Source organism: Schistocerca cancellata, chromosome 11 (genome assembly GCF_023864275.1).
Source record: "Schistocerca cancellata isolate TAMUIC-IGC-003103 chromosome 11, iqSchCanc2.1, whole genome shotgun sequence".
Taxonomy (NCBI): domain Eukaryota; kingdom Metazoa; phylum Arthropoda; class Insecta; order Orthoptera; family Acrididae; genus Schistocerca; species Schistocerca cancellata.
Window position 1 is genome coordinate 151957052 of NC_064636.1, and position 20758 is coordinate 151977809.

Here is a 20758-nt window from a genome sequence, read left to right on the forward strand (position 1 = left end):
CTGGGTCCCATTATTCCACCTGCCATAAACCCCTTTAACACAGAACAGAACTGTCATGACTTTCAGGTCCCCAGTATGTGCATCATGTTGGACATGAAAGATTACGAAGTACTGAAGGTGTGCATTCTCCCTTGTTTTCTTTTGTTCTGACTGTAACTTTTGACTGTTTTGCATTTTGTTGGGTATATAGTTTTGTTTGGTGTGGTATCTGGTAAATTTCGAGTGTTTTTAAACTTATAACTGCAATCACACGATTTTTTTAATGTAACTGGTATCATGGTGTGTGTCAGATTCCAGAAGTTGACAACTGAATCACTAAATATTGTAACTTTTTTTAACTCAATTAGTTACAACATGTATTTTCATACATATCGAAGTGAGGTAACAGAATATACATAATGAAGAAAGAAATAAAAAAATATGCAAGTAAGGCTTCAAACAAATACTTTTCTATTTCTCAAATTAGTAGAAATAAAACTTACAATTAGAATTTTATGCTGTGCCAGTCAACCATAAACAAACGAGAATAAGAAACAGAATTTCTGGAAAACTTCAACAATACATAAATTTTCATGTTAATTACTTATCAATTGTTTTAAAAACCTCCACGTAAGCATTGTGTACGTACTGGGTACTTGTGTCATATCCTTAATCTTTACCGCACAATATTTTTTGTGACAGGTACATTCATGAACTATTCATGCAGTGATGATGGAATTGCACATGTATTTTATCAACACACATACTACAGCTTGGACAGAGACACTGCTGATGGTTTACACCACATTTGTTAAAATGTTTGGCACGATTCTCAAACCAAAGATCTGTCATTATGAACAAAAACAGTTTCTTATATTCTATCTATCTACTCCTGTACCCCTCTATCCAACAACTACTCAGGTTGGGAGATTAATGGGACTTCGCCACCTTTACTCGGTCTTATGGGGTCGCCGCTCCCAAAGACTACACCCCCTCCAGGACAGAATTAATGTACTGAAACTGTCTGCATCCAGTGTAATCCATGGGAGACTGCGAATGTCTGCAAGTGTTTGCAAGCTGTGTAACTGAGGTGGAACATGGGGACCAGCCCAGTATTCATCTAGTGGGATGTAGAAAACTGCCTAAAACCCACATCCAAGCTAGCCAGCACACTGGCCCTTTGTTGTTAATCCACTGGGCGGATTTCATATGGGGTTGGCGCGCCTACACAAAACCAGGATGCAGGGCAATAGCTCTCTTGGCTACCCTGGCAGGTCGTTTCTTACACCACCATGAAAATATTACTAAGGAAAGATTGTCAATGCATTTGATGCCAGGGTTGGAGACTGCTGTGAATACAAGCAAGCCTACTAAAGCTTTTATCTCAGAAATATCAATATCCTGCAAAGAAGGTATGTTTTTTTGAACATTTTTTATTATCAAGATTTTGTTTCATCACTGTTGACTCCCATCTAAAATACTTTGACGGAAAAGTACACCAGATTTCTTGTGCAATGTCTCTACTTCTACTCAACACATTAACACTAAGTCACAGGGCAGGAATCTGCAAAGCAATGTTACATTGTCTAGCACAAACATTGCTTGGGTCATGCATTTCTCCATTTGAGATTCCCCTACCATAAAAGTAGGAATAATGATAACAGAGGACATAGTCATATCATCATTATCATTTCCACCACAACCACTACTACCACCAGCACCACCACCACCAATTTCTGAATTTGTATCACCAATTTCCATCATGCAATCTTAATGAATATTACAGTCACCCAGACCTTCATAAATCATTTATCCAAAACATACATTGAAGTACGGTTCTCTTACTTTCAGAACTCATGGATTATGATGGTGATTGGGTTTGATTATGATTATGATTATTCGTTTGTGGGGCGCTCAACTGCATGGTCATCAGCACCTGTACGAAGTCCCAATTTTTACACAGTCGATTTTTTTTTACACAGTCCAATGTAGCCACTGTCACGAATAATAATGACGACGACGACATAATTAGGACAACGCGAACACCCAGTCACTGGGCAGAGAAAGCCCCAACCCAGCCAGGAATCGAACCTGGGACTCCTTTATCCAGAAGCACCAATGCTAGCGACTAGACCATGAGCTGCAGACAGAACTCGTGGAGAATAATAAGTCCATTCAGGCTGGCTTGAATGGTTAGAGATGTGGCACACACAGCATATTGTAAAAGACACTGACAGAAGTCACCATAATTATTACACTGTAATTAACAACAATAAACACAAGCTGATGATAAAAACATCTGCTGAGTAGCAGTCATAGAACGAGTGTAGTATCTCTGGAAGACGTCATAACAACTTTATTATAAATTTACTGAGGGTAAAATTGTTTGCACAGCACCCTGTTTTCATAACAAGAAGTCGATCCAAGGCATTTTACGTGATTATAATTAAACTGACAGTGTTCTGGGTGCTGCAGTGTGGGCTCTATACTTTGCAGGATGCTTTAACATTGTAAGATCTTCATTTACTTGTATCATCACTGAGTACACTGAAAAATAATTTTTCACTTTCCGCCACCAGGTGAAAATATGGCGCTATAACCAGTGAGAATGAGGTATCAGTGCAGGAAAAAAGACGAGAAACGATCAGACCAATGATAATGGTGGTTCTGGTACGTTTATTAGCATATGATCAGAAGTTACGTGTTCAAAATGGGCTAATGACTGCACAACATGCTGTATCCATGACATGACTTGGTTAATAGTTGCCTACAGCATATCCACTGTAATCGGGTTGATTGTTATTATATGATATCCTTATGATCAGGGTTATCTGGATACATCCTGAATACATTTTTCACATATCCCAACATCCACATGTCGCATGAATTTATGTCAGGGGATCTCGAAGGCCACATATCTTGAAACTGCCTAGATATAATGTGGGTCATACCAAATGTTTCATCAAACCAATCATTCACTATACAACTGACATATCATGCCACCCCATCAATATAATTATGCAGACACCTGTAATCTTGAAATGTTGGAATCATATTGCACAACAAGGTCCTTATAAAGTTCAGATGTCACTGTACATCTAACAGGTCCATGACAGAGAATGAAGGGTCTAGTTAAATCATGCCACACTGTCATGTAAGCTGAGTGCAGTGGATGTTCCTGCACAAGACTTGGGAGGACAACCCCATATGTGACAGTTCTGTGCATTCACAGCCTGATGCAGAGTAAAATATGCATTATCGATCCAAAGAATATTCCCAGCAAAAAGTCACTCATTTCCATGCATGCCAAAAATGAAGGCAAAGTCACAGCATTGTAACCTATCTTGGGGCTTCTTTAGCAGCACATTCTGAGCCACATAGAGATACTAGCGTAAAATGTGCCACGAAATCTTTTGAACTGTTGACTGGGGGAAGGCACAGTCAAAGGCTGTGTGTGTGTGTGTGTGTGTGTGTGTGTGTGTGTGTGCGCGCGCGCGCGCGCGCGGGGAGAGGGGGGAGAGGTGGGGGAGGGAGGGGGGGAGGGAGGGGGAGAGAGAGAGAGAGAGAGAGAGAGAGAGAGAGAGAGAGAGAGAGAGAACTCTAGCACCTAGTGCAGAATTTGGGCCATCTGCTGCATGGTCGGCTGTAGCTAAAAGCAACTTCAACAACAGCTATGGGAATTTGCTGCACCGTTTAATTCACGTATTACTTCGAATTTCTTGATTGTATTCTTCAACACATTTACTGACATGGGGCCTCTTCTCAGCCATTTATTTCAATGATATTCCTGCAAAGCAGTGCTGCTGTTCTGATAAAACTAATGTACCACCCGTGCACAAGTTTCTTCTCAATAGGCACTTCGGTTCTTATGGAAGGCTTAAACCTTGTTAACTGGGTGTATATCCAGACAAGATAAAATTCCCGGATTTAACAGTTAGAAACGCACTGTTTAGGGTGAAAAACTGTTCACTGGGCGAAAGTACATTTTTCCATGTTAAAATATGATATCGTTTCCCTAGGAGCTATAAACGTTGCCAATCCCTTGAATGGTTTTGTGTTTAGAAACCTGTTTAGAACTTTCTGGAAGTTTAGGAATCTCAACCTAGCAAAAATCAAAGCGTTTCTGAAAGATCTTTGATGCGTGGAAACATGTATACTACATATTTTTGTATGACGAAAGTATGAACACGAATTCCACCAATTACATCACGGTAGCTTCCAAAGCACCGCAATCAAGATTGTGACAAGAAAAGCAAAGTTTTCGTTTATAATATTGACTTTCTACAAGTTTTTGCTGTTTTCCAAGGGTGTGGTTAGGCAGCTTAATATTTGCAGCAGCTTAATATTTCCGACAAGCACGATTATAAATTTCACTGATGTGTACCAGACACTTAGTGGGTTACGTGGCTGAATACATGTTCTGTAGCGCACTGACTTTTCCCATAGCAAAGCCAGTTGAATGTGAAATCGATCAAGAGCTCGCTATGCTCTTATTTTTGAAAGGCAACTATACTTTTTGCCAGCATTATTACATAATCTGTATCAATGAAAGAACTATAATAATTATGAAAGACTAAACTCGAAACTACGTCATTTTTTGTGTTTATTACCTTTTCAAGATATATGAAACGCAAGTGGGCCACCAAAATTTAAAATTATGGCATAAATGCCTGGTCTTCTGGGCCCAAAATTTTTCCACATGACTGGTCCTCAGCGTTAAGTCTTGAATAAGAATATAATGCTCCTTGATTTAAGAAATGCATCACACATTCTGACATGCATCATCATCACGTAGAAAAGGAAATTTACCTTGAAAGATAACGCTTCGGAAACCAACATCCGCAATATTTCACCGTGTCCTGTTAGAAATCTAACCAGTTGTGACGTCACTCATCAAAATGAGCCCAAGAATGAGACAGTGTCAGCAGTTCGTTATTAGAAAATACTGCAGAATCTTTAACATTGCTGTCGGCAGATGCCTATGTGTGCACTCGTTTTGTTGTTGTGAATGGCACATTCTCTTTGCAACAAAAGATTCTGGTGGTATTCCCACTTTTATGTTTTATTGCTGCAGTATTATCCTGTAGTGGCGGGCTAAACTAAAATTTTCTTATTGGTGTATCAGCTCTTAGCAATCAGAATTACAAAAATTTAACTGAAAAATAAAATAATAGTAAATTTCTGGAATTCTGCAAAAATCCATCATCTGCATCTGAACAGTTCCGAGTCCTTTTTGTGTGGCTATATTGAAGACAAGATGAACAGCAGTAACGCCCAAAACCATTGCTGAGGTGAAAACCGACATTCATTCAGGTGGTCATCGATGGTATTCATATTCCGAAACTACAGAGGGTATTGCACAATTTTGCTATTTGGCAGAGCCACATGATTGCCAATGGTGGCAGGCATATTGAACATGTCATAACCTAAATCCGAATATTTGTAGTGAAGTTTACATGTTGAATGAAGTGTGTGAACGCTGTAGAATGTAACCAATTTACCATTTTTTATATAATTCAATAATTGTCACCTTTTATGTTTCTTAAGTGACAGACTGGGCACTGCACTAAGGGCTGCATATCCATCACTGCTACCTGTGTTTTGACTGAGCAGTTCAATTACATATGTTGGTGTGGCTTTCTGGCCAAGCTGAAAGTGGGGTTATTTCCTTTGTCATAATGCATAGTAAGCTCAAGTCACTGAATGTTGATCATCCTTCTCCCACAGTATCACTCTCTCATTCTTTCATGGAAACAATTTGTGGTCAAGAGAAAATTTAAGGGTCCACTGACTGAAGCTTTCCGCTTTTGGTGAGGTTTGTTTACTGGATAGTGTACATCATCCATGTAAGAACTATTTAATCTAATTGTCTCATTAAATATGTTTACTTTGTGACTGATCAAAACGTTTGCAGATAATCACTTTATTGGTTAGTAATATTAACTGCTCAGGACGTTACACATTGTTTCAATGAATTACAAATTAAAGTTTTATTCTTAAACAATGAAATGGGCTTACATCCAAATTTCCAAGTCAGCAGGTTAATGCATAATATTCAATCCTACTAATTTCTGTGCTCTGTCTTCAAAATATATTTGCCTGTTTGGTACCCACGTAGGTACTTTCTTATACAACTGCTGTCAGATAGGGCATGTTACACAGCATTGAAGTCTAGAATCTTTTAGATATTGCTCAGAAGACTGAAGCTTTCATGATCTACAGATGGGAAGTGCTACCTGCTTCAGAGTCGTCTGTACACAACTAATAAGACCATTACAGACTGAATTTATCAAGCACTGCTCAAATGTAACATTCTCATACAGGTGTTCACTGCATTCCAGCAATCGGTGTACAGAGTAGAGTGATACTTTTTAAATTCAGGCAGGAAGTAACTCAGTGCTTCTTGGATTCTGTGACACAGGTAAACCACATGCTGGCCAAACTTTCAACATGATTTTACTTACAGCTGGTAACACACAAACTATAGTAACTATACAATAATGTACAGTCCTTTCCTGGTTTCATGATATTACACTATATTACATTAATACTTGAGCCCTAGATAATGAACATGACATTTTGTAATGTGGAACTTGTCAGTTTAACATTAGATTTCTTTACACAATGTATTTCTTTTTTTACAATTACTATTTCATAGGTATTTAAAAACTCGTCTACTGAGTACACAATGTCGTCATTCATAAATTATTTTGGTTTGTTTTTAGATGCTGGTTGTCTGTCAGTCTGTTAATGCTACCTAGTATTGCTTTTTCCAAGTAAAACGTTGTATTTCCTAATGAACAGCTGGATCCTAGTTTCTCTACAACATTTAAAAAATGATTATTACTTCTTACTTCTGTTTTTTGTTAAACTTTTCAATGAGTTTGAATAGTTTTAATTTTATTACCAGAGATGCTAATCAGAGACATAATGCACAAATTTCATGACTTTTTAACAACTTTTCTTAATACAGTGCAACAGTTTTGTAATGTTTGGGTCTTTCTGGATAATTACTCCTGGCTGTAAAATGAATTTCGATTTTCTGTATACAACTTATTTTTATCTCTTTAATAAATCACAGCTTTCAGATTATTTCTGATGATTATGTTGTGTTGTTTCCTTACGGAAATTATTTTCTCATTAAATTTGAAATTAGCATCAGGTTCCCTGTAGATCTCATCCCATTCTGTTGCTAGCTTTGCAATTGTTAAATTGAATGTACTATTTTGGAGGACTGTTCTGCATTACTTGCATAGAACTACATCATATAACTAACTGTGCATCATGATCATAAGCACCATTCTCAAAAGGAAAAGTATTTATTTGATTAAATTTGTATTGAGTCTATAAAATATATCTCCGAGTGCTGCTTTCCTGTACTACCTATGCAGCAAAACAATAACTGATGTCAAATTGAAAGAACCAGTAATACTTCAAGGTCGTTCTTTTTATCAGATTCTTTCCGAAAATCTACACTGAAAACCCCACACTTTCAGAAAATCTATACTGAAAACCCCACAAACAATAATTAGCTTGTCTCCAACTGCCCGATGGAAAAAAAGAAGTCATTGGAAATTTCTGAATGGGGACCTATACACAGCTACAATTATAATGTTGCCATTTAGTTTAAGCTCACAGGCACACGCGTCTGCACGTTTTTAGTTTCCAAATTTTTCATACTGTCTTTAATTTTAACATATGAAGTCCCCTCCACTTGCCCACTTCCATCCCTCTTGCCCCTCCCTTTCTCTTGTGCTTTTCTTCCCCATTCCCTCCCCTCCCCATGCCCTTCATTGCCCCTTCCCTTCCCCTCAATGGTAACCTGCCCATCTTTTCTGCACTAAGGGACAGTCTCACAATCTTGTGTCCCATTTCTGCTGTTGAGCTGTGAAGTTCATATCGATTATAAAGATGGCAATGACACCTGACCACCTCCAAGTATTTCCATCTTGGTATAGCAGCATTAAATTGAGTTACTTTTCTCTTCCAGCCCATATGGTATTTCCTCCTTCCTTGTTCTATAACTAGGAATTTCTCCTTTATTCTGGAATTTTAACTGGCATCATCGATGACAATCAGACAGCCCTTGTTGAATAGACTCAATAAAGGTAATCACAAGGGTTCAAATACGTCACTGTTGAGTTCTTCATGATAACCATTGGTTTTGGGGGATGTAAATAATAGCTTTTGATAAAGCGATGTTCAGATCATCCTGCCTGCCAGACAGTAGGTGTGTTTCCTTTGCCATGGAGTACTTTCAACCAATCGTTGCTTTTTGAAGCTTGTCACATGTTTATTGCACGATTTAGTTTCAGCCACAGTTGACCAAGATAAATAATATGGAAACGATCATTTCTTTTCCTGATGCTGTCAATTTATCCCAGACAAGTAGCAATATTTACAACAGTATCCTATCCTCCCTTAGAGAGCATCTTTCATCTTTGCATTTGCTGTATGTATATACCAAAGGTTTCAGAATTCTTCCTCTTGACAGGTGACCCCCTGTGAAACCTATGTTACAATTTAAAATGTCACTTACATTTTGCCTTGTAGGATACTCGCCATGGTCAAGAAATTTCAATATAGTACAATGAAGAAAATCTTTCTAGAGATCTTCGAAATCCGTTTCCTGGACACAGGTTTCCATCGACAGCACTTCTACAAATATTCTCACTGACGTTTACGGTCAAACACCAGATGCCTATATTGTAGATGTCTGCAGAGCTGATAAGATTTCGTCTCTTTTCCCTTTGTCTTTAAGGACATGAAGAAATTCATTTACCATGTATGTAACAATCCTTGCTGGCTCTGTGTGTTTTGGAACCAAGTCATCTTAACTCAGAAATTAAAGCTGCAATATTAATAAATGGAAATCACTGCTCCCTTAGCAACCATATGCTTCTATCTAGTGCACACAAGTGAATGTAGGGGAAGTGAGTGTGAATCTGCAACGCATTGTCAACAGCAGAATGAATTAAGCAAAGCATTACCATATGACCTTATCTGTCTGGTACCCACTGCTTATTATGCTACTCAGAAGGCACCTGCGGTGGAAATGACACTGTGGCAAAGGTGTGAGCTTAGAAACATGGACCAAGCCAAAATAGGGCAAAGGGTGTTCGTTGGAATTCAAAAAATGGAGGGAAGATGAAGGGTAATAAACTGGCATAACCCTCTCAACTACCACTTCTTGCTCCCTGATAAAGAAAAGCACAAACATTATGCAAGGAAGATATCTTGTTTCCTTTCACAAGTTACATGTGACAAGTTTTTGCAAGCCCAGTGTATGTCTTAGCCAAGTGATAGATGACGTAGGATCATTGTGCAAGGGTTTCACAATGCAGGCTGAGGATGTGATAATTGGTGGAACAGGAACCAGTATTGACATGCATCAGGTCTACAGTATTGAGTATGACCTGCTGAAAATAGCATCGGCTACGAATCTTACAAATGCAGTCTTGGTTCCTGCTTTCATGGAGTTAGTTTACCCCAATTGAACAGCTTGGTCAATAAGGGAGGGACGGACAGAGGGGGGAGGGCAGGGAGTGACAGCACGGGCAGGGAGTGACAGCAGGGGCAGGGAGTGACAGCAGGGTAGGAGAGGGAGGATAGGAGCATGGCACAGAACATAGGAAGGGATCTTCGGCCTGAGTTGCACAGGACAGAATGGGGATATGATAGAGGTGGGGGGGGGGGAGGCAAAGGATGAGAGGATCCTCCTGCCTCTTCCCTGTGCTTCTACTAGTTGTACATGTAGCACCACCTATTCCAAGTGCTCTCTGCTTTGCATTCACAGGAGCGACATTTCACTACAGTTCAGATGCATGTCATACTTCACTGATATGTGCATAAGCATCCAGCCATGAACACCTCCACTCCATGGCCAGTGCTCCAGCAGCTTTCATGAGGCACACTGTCTCATGCACCCAATGTCTCTGAGCCCATTATGTCATGTCACGTTACAACAACCAACATATATGATGTGCTGCATATGCTGAAATTTTTTTAAATGCCTGTCCATACAATAAACATTTAAGAACTGATTTACCTATAACTCTCATGTTTTGTTACTACTGTATCAGTAGCAGGTTGTACTTTCCGTTTAAATATCAATGTGCAGCACTTGCATCTTGACAATGACTGAAGAAGACATCGACTGTATTGGAAACAAAAAAGAAATCTCACTGCTAAGCATTCGATTTTCTATATTCAGTTAATTTACTTTATGTCCATGGCACGCTGTAATGGTGTGCTGATGATAAAGATATTGAAGCAACTTGTTGTTGTTGCTGTGATATTCTAGAAAAGGTAATGGGAATACTGTTAGTAAATATGTGAAGAGCAACTGGCTCAAACAATTATCAGCCACATCACCTAAATGTCCTAATCGCACGAGAATAAAATGTTTAAGTTAATGGTGATGCCTGATGATATATATCTACGTGATTACTCTGCAATTCACGATTAAGGGCCTGGCAGAGAGTCATCAAACGATAATTTTAACCTACTTCTCTACCATTCCACTCTCATTGCGTGCTGGGAAAACGAACACGTGAGCTATGAGCGCTCTGATTTCTCGTACTTTACTATTATGATGATGATTTCTCCCTACGTAGAAAGGGACCATTTAAATATCATCACACTGACGATAACATTCGTGTTTGAAATTTCACGAAAACGTCTTGCCATAGCAAAAAACGCTATTGTTTTAATTACCACCACCCCAGTTCATGTATCATATCCATAGCACACTCTCCCTGATTTAGCAATAATACAAAAAGAACTGCCCTTCTTTCGATGTCCCACACCACATTGCAATACTCCACAAGAGGACAGATAAGCATAGTTTCAAATGGCTCCGAGCACTATGGGACTCAACTTCTGAGGTCATCAGTCCCCTAGAACTTAGAACTAGTTAAACCTAACTAGCCTAAGGACATCACACACATCCATGCCCGAGGCAGGATTCAAACCTGCGACCGTAGCGGTCTCACGGTTCCAGACCGCAGCGCCTAGAACCGCACGGCCACTTCGGCCGGCTAGATAGATAAGCATAGTGTATGCCATTTCTTTAGTACACCTTTTACGTTTTGTAAGTTGTCTGCCAACAAATTAATCTTTGGTTTGCTTCCTCCAGTGCATTATCTATATGAATGTTATGATTCAATTTATTCATAAGTGTAATTCCTATGTATTCAGTTGAGTTCACAGCTTAGGTTTGTATGATTTATCATGTGAACGAAATTTAGCACATTCCATTTTCCAAAATCCTACTGCAAAGCGACATTATTGGTATGGGTGTGCATTTCATCAGATCACTCCCATTTCCTTTCTTGGGTTCTGGTGTAATTTGTGCAACTTTCCTGTCTTCGGGTACCGATCTTTCTGCAGTTGAAGAGTTATATACAACTGCTAAGTATGGAGCTATTGTATCAGCATATTCTGAAAGGAACCTCAGTGGTGTACAATCTGGACCAGAGGCATTGCCTTTCTTAAGTGTTAAGCTACTCCACAACATTTAGGATACCCACTTCTAAGTTACTCATGTAGGCAGTTATTCTTGATTAGAATTCTGGAATGCTTACTTTGCTTTTCCTGTGAAGGAATTTAGCAAATCCGTCTTTCGCCTTTGTAGCACTGTCATCAATAACTGTACCATTGTTATCGTGCAGGGAAGGCATTAATGCACCTTGTCAACTGTATACTTTACATACAACCAGAATTTCTTTGGGTTTTCTACCAGATTTGGTGACAGACTGTCGTTATGAACACTATTAAAAGTCTCTCCCATAGAAGCTTGCGCTAAATGTGGAGCTTCTGAAAAACTTCGCCAATCTAGTGGATTTTGTGTTCTTTTAATTTTGGCATTTGTATTTCATTGCTTCTGCACCAGTGGTCTGGCCTGTTTTGTGTCAGTACCACCTCTTATTAATTTATTTGACACGTATCTCTCCATTATTTTGGTGAATTTCGATGTTACAGTATTTACTCTTGTGAACTCTTCACGGGTCAACAACATTGTGGTCACTAATGCCTGTATCTGTTATGCTCCCTGTTTAGATGTCAAGTATGTTTTCGCAACCATTTACATTATGAGTGAGCTTCTGAATTCATTGTTCAAAATAATTTTCAGAGAAGCCATTCAGTGCGATTTCGGACGACGTTTTATGCCTACCACTGACATTAAACATTTATTTTCGCCAATATATCAAAGGTAGACTGAAGTCCCCACCAACTATAATTGTACGAGTGGCATACCTATTTGAAATGACACTCAAGTTTTCTTTGAACTGTTCAGCAACTGTTTGATCCAAGTCAGAACGTCTGTAAAGGGGACCTACTAAATTGTTCCACTTGGTAGGTATAAGCTCCACCCGTACTAATTGTAATGTGTAGGCTTTCACATTCAACGTCTTCATGATTTAAACTCCCGGGCTGGAAGGCCATGGTTGATCTGTGAAACTACGACTTCCTGACGTTTCGTTGCCAACTGCGGGCAACAACTTGCGAAGTGAGTCGACAACTGGCTGCCAGGCCATGGAGGTCCCAACATTGCCCTTCCACGACTTGTTTCCAGTATGATAATGAGTTTCACGAACAAACCGAAGACATGGCCATGGGTAGCCCTCCGAGTCCTGAGTCCAGCTGTTGCTAATCTTTTCACGGAATTTTTTGAACAAGCAGGCGCTACAGTTTGGCAGTAAAAGCCCTTTAAAGTGGTATTGGTATGTGTATGATACTTTTATTGTATGGAATTATGGTGAAGAGGAATTTTATTGCTTCTTGGTGTACCTGAATAGTATTAATCCAAAGATATAATTTACTATGGAGAAAAAGAGAAATGGACAACTAAATTTTTTGGATGTATCAGTAACTAAACGGGCAGAAGGGAGTCTAGGGTAGAAAGTGTATAGAAAAGAAACACACACTGACCATAACCTCCAGGACGACTCGAACCATCATCCCAGGTAGAAGAGAGGTATCATTTAAACATAAGTGGACAAAGCTAACAAGATCTGTGAGCCTGTTTGTTTGCAAGATGATCTGAATCGTTTGCAAATGGCTGTTAAGAAAAGAAAAATGGATACGCTGACAATGAGATAGATCGAGCACTTCATCCCTGAAGAAAAGTGTGACAACATTAAGCAAGAACAACTGTCAGCTGGAAAAGTTTTTCTTCCATTTATTCACAATATTACGGACTGTACTGGGAAAGTTCTGGTCAAGTTTCAAGTTGAAAATCTTTAGACCAACAAATAAAATTAGTGAGTGTAAACGTAGGCTTCCGCGGCCACTGTCACAGTCAACGAACATGTTTTTAAAGACGGTGATAATGAAATAAAATTTAGTGAGACAAGCGTGCTAGCCAGGACATCTATTATTATGCACTTATGTAGAGGGAAGGTATAGAGATTCAGGAACACTACAATAATTTCAACAGAAAAGAGGAAGGCTTAAAGATAGACAGGATATGGCGGTCGACTTTGCACCAACGATGTGACGATCGATTACACTCAATCGAGAATAATGACGTTAGTCAGAGATAGTCTTACAGTTGGCCCCACGTGACGTATATTGATTCCCTGTATAGAAACAGGAAATCAATGGCCTGGCAGCCATCGCAACTCACCTCCGAAGATGTTACCTACAGTTGGCAACGAAACGTCAAGAAGAAGTAGTTTTACAGATCGTCCACAGCCTCTCAACCTGGAACTTTTAATTGATCACTACACGTAGTACCTCACATGAACTATCTACTTAAATTTCACTACAAGATAAACTGCTTCGAACAGCAGTGAACACTACACCACCAACTGTATTTCATTTATTCATTGTGAACATTGTTGGGTCTCTTGAAAAATTTCAGCTAAACTTATTTCCATACCTATAACGATTAGAGATTCAGTGTTTTCTGTTAGAGCTTTGAGCCCTGGTTCTTTTCTAATGCAGCTACGACAATTTACAACTACAGTACTTATTGTGGTTGTATCTACCCTCATTCGGTGTTCCACTTTCAGCATTTGAAGCTAACGCCCTTTCTGCACTTACCTGAGACCCTCTAACCTAAAAAAAGCCCAGTCTCCTTTACACATCCCCCATACTCGTGGAACTGCTGCCTTTGTGTAGGTGACACCCGACTCATTTAGCAGAACCTGCAAATCCACAACCTTCTGGCGCTAGTCAAGGAATCTACAACCTACACAGTTGCAGAACTGTCTGGGACTCTGATTCAGACCTTCACTCCACTCTGTACAAAAGACCAACTTTCAGTTCTGCCCATGATGCTACAGATGGTGAGATCCACCTTCATCTCACAAGCAAGACTGGCAGTCGTTACTAGCTAGTCGCCTGAAACCAGAGAGAACCTCTTCCAATCCAATGTGGCACATATTGTCAGCACTAACGTGAGCCACCACCTACACCTGGCTATTCCATGCTTTCCATGACATCCAGAAGCACCCATTTCTTACCTGTAAACACTCCTCCAAGTATGCACACAGAATGCACATTGGATTTCTTCCCCTCCTATGCAGTCGTACCTCTAAATGGTGCCATTACACACCTAACACCGGAGCTTCCAATTACCAGTAATACTACCATCTGAAAATGCCCAGTCTTGCATGCTGAGAGGCTTCCTCTGGAACAAGCTCTCAAATCTGTTCATCAGATGAACTGAGCAGGCTCTCCAATCAGCAACATGGAAACTCTTTCACTACCACCCACACACTGAAATGACTTCCCACTCAATCACAAGTGAGAGGTTAATCTCAGTGTGGGCAGTACCCAAGGTGACTGCAGCAGTGGACCTATTAGTGGACAACACTGCCTGGAGCTATGAGCAAAGAATCATCAACTTGATTCACATCTCAACACAGCAATTACTGTATCTGTACATACCAGAGTTGGAATGGTAAATACACAGACATATACGAAGTACAGGAATTGAAGGTCAGGAACACTGACAAAATTTAAAGTAAGTCACTTCTTATGAAAACATGTGTCAGCTCACAGTACTCTGATGTGCTATTGCTGCTACTATGATAGCTACCACTGGATTGGGCAATCTAAGAGCTGCAAGTAACACAAAACGAATGATGCAATGCAGACAGTGGTTCTATGCACTACACAGATAATAAAACATATAAATGTGCCTGATAAATACACAAATGTGCACAAAATATGGGATTTGAAGCTAAACAACAACAATACAATTATAACTATAATAGCAGATGTCCCGAAAATATACTTGCAGCAATTTATAAATAATTCGCTCACTTATGACAAACATTGATGTATAAAGATGTCAAGTCATGTATCAAAAGTCCCTGTTGTGAGCCAGTTCAAGTATTAATGCTCATGCTGATGAACAGAGAAAATGAACGAATAAGCTTCTCACTAACACTATGTGCTTTCCTTGCAGGAAATGAAGTCGTTGCAGCAGAAGGCATCTGGTGTCAACATAATGCTGTTCAATCAAACCTACTGTTTGAATGCCAGTGGGTGTAAGCATGTTAGTGACAGTGTCATATCGAATAGGGAGTTCTAAAATGTGGCTTTACTTGAAAACCATCAATTTAATGATAAATTAATATTCTTCTTGGATCAATGATATTGACCATGCAATGTGTCAAAGCAGATTTCAGCCTTGTTCCACAGAAAAGTCAGCTCTCCCCTGATGTTACCAGGTGATCATACCATCTCTGTAGGGGATTCAGTTGGTACAGTTAAAATATTTAACACAGGGAGCACACACCCACAAGAGCAGATTTTTAACATTTTAATCAAATGCTGTACAGGATGAGCTAGAGTGTTGGTAAAGATGGCAGTCACATATACTCCATTCCTGTGGCACATTGTGCAGTAATCTACTGTCGACAGCTCATTGGACACTCATTGGAAACTACCATAGCTCAACTCCACGATGCATTCTGTGCATTGATGGAAGTGGAAATGTATGATTCAACATTGCCAGATATGGGCACTGAATTATGATCTTATTTAAGTTTGTTTATATACCCAGCTGTAAGTAAGAGGTTATAAAACCCCTCCATTTTAATGTAAATGAACAGTTACCACTATAACCAAGTGGACAAAAGTGTCTTACCACAAGGGTCTTTAAATAACTGGTCCCGCAATGATGAAGGTAGAAACCAGAAGACATGCTTATATTAGACATGCTTTGGTTATGGGGGCTTCATGCTGTGGAAAATAATCTAGTTTTTACACTGGTGACATATCCTGTGGGAGTCCACTTTGAGCATGTATATATTTTTTCAAAAATTCTGTTTCAGTCAAAATATCAGCTACTGCAGGAGATTTTGCATGGATTTAAGGGAGTAACATACTAGATAGCCAGCAAAAGCAGAAATATTTCATCATTTGAAAACGTAAAACCAAACAGAACATTCTTATTTGGCAACATCTCAGTGGAAAATCAAGATATCTGCTTTGCTCGCCACATGCAAGTAAATATATATATATATATATACCACTTCTTTCACCTTGTCGTCACAGCTGAATCGCTGGGACCACAATTAACGCTGGCAGGTACTGTGAGACTCTGAAAAAACTCAAACGGGCAATTCAGAACCGGAGAAGAGGAATTTTGAGCAAGGGTGTACAAATTGTCCATGACAACGCTCGCCCACACATCACTCAGCAAACCGTTGCTCTCCTCCAACAGTTTCAGCGGAACATAATCACCCACCCATCCTATAGTCCTGACTTGGCGCCCAGTGACTATCGCTTGTTCCCTAAGGTAGAAGAACATTTGGTCAGAAAGCGATTCAGCTTGGACAACGAGGTGAAAGAAGAGGTTCATAACTTTCTGAACAGCATGGCGGCGAGCTGGTGTGACATGGGCATACAAAAACTGCCACAGTGTCTACATAAATGCATCGACAGAAATGGTGATTACGTCGAAAAATAGCTAAATGATCAAGCTGTAAACTGATGTAAACCACTGTAGAAACAAACAGGTTTATGTACTTATATAAAAAAAAATTGGAGACCTTACTTTTGGGATTACCCTTGTACGAGGAATGGATTATGCATGGCAGGCTGATCTCTTAAATACATAAGACTATGTATAATCAAATAACAGTTTCAAGTACATTCTCACAGTCACAGACACACATTCCAATTTCGCCTGGGCATTACCTTTGAAAGTAAAGACAGGGAAGGAGGTTTGAGAGGTTTCTGAACAATTGTTGCAGACAGGACTAAATCGACTGCTCAACAACCTTGAGGCATATCATGGAAGTGAATTTTACAACAGGCATTTCAAAGCAGAATTGGAATGATGTTGGATAAATCACTATACAACATTCTCCCATTTGGAAACTGGTATTGCGAAATGATTGAAATAGACAATCAATTTAATCTTCAACATATGTGCAAATGGCTGAACATACAGCCACAAATCATTGACATGTGTAATCGCTTTATTCACCACAGAATTAAGAACCACCTATTGCTGTCACAAACTAATTACAGGAAAGCTTTGAACCCATTATGTTCCTCATAGAGTAGGTCAGAAGATGTCGAGGGAACAGGGCATTGATGAAATGGCTTAGTTTCTCATCAAAGCTCAACAGCTTGGTGAACACTTGCAATTTGCTATGTACTTCGAAAAGTAAAGCTCAAACCATGCAGCAGTGACATGAGCGCTAGGAAACGTATCAACGAAGTTGGAGGTGGTATTCTCGAGAATCTGCCATCAGAAGTTTTTCTCTCTCAACACAATTTCTGTGTAGCTGGAACAAAATTGAAATAGCACTAGCTTATGGTGAAAAGGGCTTTAATGCATTGGACAATGTATGCAAATAGCACACCATCGCCTATACTACAAATGAAGATCACCATATTGCAGACGAAATATTCACTGGTAAGATTGTGCAGGTATGTCAAGGGATGGATATTCATGTAGGGGAACCTTAATGGACGAGGATGGTCTGATCCACTCCCCTGGAAGTACCACTTAAAAGATGTATGACACTGAGGGACTGGGTACTATGTACAGCCAGGCAAGAGTACATGGGAGAACCAAGGAAGTTTCCTATCAGACATAAGCCCCAGGAATTTTCTAGTTTCAGCGAATGGAAGAACTAAAGACGCAAGATGTAAAGATGTAAAGATGGTGTAAGAAACTCATTCCGCCGCCAAATACTCAGACAAAAGATTTTGGCAGTGGAAAAGTGAAAGCCACTGCCCATGCTTCAAGAGAAAACACGATAGGAACGATGTTGAAGACACCGCTCAAGGAGAGAAGTTAATGGAAAATTGCAACAGATTGTAAAATCCTTGATGAAAAGGGAGCTGAGATGCCTTGTGGGAGAGTCCATAATATGGTTAATGGGGATATCAAAGACATTGGTACTCAGGACAAGCATTCAGGCATCCCGTTTTCCTTAATAAATGTGTCTGACAAAGCCGAACCACATATACCTTGATAAAACTTTATCTTTCAAAACTTCCTCTAGTAAATGGGGCAGATGGCCTCTGAAGCCCCACATGTATAGACTACAGAGGATACCAGCCCTCCAGCAGATATATCAGGATGATGGTTCAAAATGTGGAGAGCACATCCCCACAAGCGAATCATCTCTGCATGCCTCAGTCCGCCAGGGACTAGGACATGCTACAGTAAACTTGTAGTGCATGGTATGGAACATTCTGTAGTGGTAAAGATAATGTTTGGAAGATATTTTACCTGGTCATCATAGCTGTGGAAAGGTCGTGAGGAAGGAGTAAAACCTCCAGTCGGCCTTAGAAAGCTGGCAATTTGATTTGCACTCAGGTGGGGTAGGAGTCGGCAAATTAATAGCACAGACAGTGATCACTTGAGTACGTGTCATATGGAATGGGCCATTCAAGATGATGGGCGAGCTGGACAGTGCTGAACAAGAGGTCCAAATGATAATATACATGCACAGAATCAGAAAGGAATGTGGGTGCTCCAGTGCCAAGAGAGATGATTCACAACGTCAGCTAAGAGGGAACCTCTTGGACAGGTTCTCTAAGAGCCCCAAAGCAAATGGTGGGCATTAAAATAGCCAAGCAGCAAAAAGGAGTGAGGGAGCTGGCCAATGAGCTGGAGTAAGTCCAACTTCGTAACAGCAAATGACAGAGGGGTGTAGATGTTACAAAGAGAAAAGGCGAAATGAAGAAGGAAAATGCAGACTACAACAGCTAGCAGTCGAGTGTTCAATGAGATCGATGACCAGCATAGCTCCCCCATGAGGTGGAATGCTGTCCTTGGGGTGAAAGGTTACAGAAGACCAGAAGCAAACATGAGGTCAAAGGGGTTGTGAGACCAATTTTTTTTTCCTTGGAAGCTGAAAACAAGCGGACACAGCAATTTCGAGAGCAGCTGTAATTCCTCCTTGTTGGATCTAATGCCACGAATATTCTGTTAGAGAGGAGTCATAATGTGGATTGGGGAGGAGGGAACAAATGAAGGTTAGTCACCTTGGTTGCTGCTGAGTGCTAGCCTTCAAGAATTCACTGCTACAGAGAGCAGAGACTGGAGATTCCTGTTCCCTGAGATCTACCAACATATTGGCATTCTTCCTGGGTCAGCCTGTGAATTCCGTGGCAGAAAATCGGTAGCCAGTGGGCACCAGGAAAATGGAGGTCAGTCAGGTAACAGTATATGTGCCAACACCACTGAAGAGGGAAGGAGAAGTCCGTTTGCTTTTTTTCGAGTTCTTAGAACTTTCTAGTTGGCAGGTGAAGACTTTTTAGTTGTAGAAAGTCTTTGCGGGAGTATTGCTTTAGTCCTTTCAGCCTGACAGTTGTATAACAGGTGATTTCACCACAAGGGGCAAAGATTTGATGGCTTCCTGCACAGGTGCAGGACGATATGGGGATGCTACTGTGACCTGGGTGATTTCACAACTGCAACACTGAACTTGAGGTTGCAAATCTGGGTGGGCATATCCTCCGTTAAATATGGCACAGCAAAAATGTTACTGTAAATGCCAGATGGTAAAATGAACAGATATTGACCAGCTAACAACTGCAAGTGACAGGATGGGGTTTGATGTCCATCACTCAGATCTCCTGGATGGCTCACTCATTAATACACATGGGACATTCATGGGATTACAATTGATACAACAGAGAGGAGGCAAAATGCTGCCCTAGTGAGCATCTCTGCCAAGAGTAACATATTTGACCATGTTTTGACAGGATACATGTTTTATTATAATGTTGACACTTGTAGGAACTCATTTGTTTTGCAATGTATGGTTGGACCGTGATGACTTCATAGCCTGCCTTGATCTTAGAGGGAAACACTACTTCAGCAAACGGTAGAAAAAGAGTGCATGTGGGCATTATGCCTACATCCATGTTTTTCATTACTCAATGGGCCGCAGTGATGCCATGATTAGAGAGATAAGTGTGGATTTCTCCCTCAGTGAGGCCACTAGCATCAGAATGTAAAGAACAACATGTTAAGAGTTCACGGTATGATGGTTCTCAACATGAACAGGATAACTGTGGAGAAGTGATGCTGTAAGCAGTTGTTGGGCTTGAAAATCGCAATATGTATTCAGAAGCAACATTGCATTACATAAATGAGAAAAGAATATTACAGGGCCTGCAACGGCAAGAATATCTTTCAGAATAATGAACGCAATAATCGTACCGAAGGACTGACCACCTCCAGTATGTGATACCATGAGGAACCAAGGTGCAGCTGGGAGGGTCTTCAAATCTTTAGCCTCATTCTGCTCATTCTGTTTACGTTTAGTAGACATGCACCAAGATGGTG

The 20758-nt window shown here is 40.1% G+C and overlaps 1 protein-coding gene across 2 annotated transcripts in view; it reads right to left on the bottom strand.

Annotated features, from left to right (window-relative positions):
* The window catches only part of LOC126108808 (zinc finger protein 99-like), a 230277-nt gene that overhangs the window by 3963 nt on the left and 205556 nt on the right, over positions 1 to 20758 (bottom strand). The gene's annotated exons all lie outside the window — the stretch shown is intronic.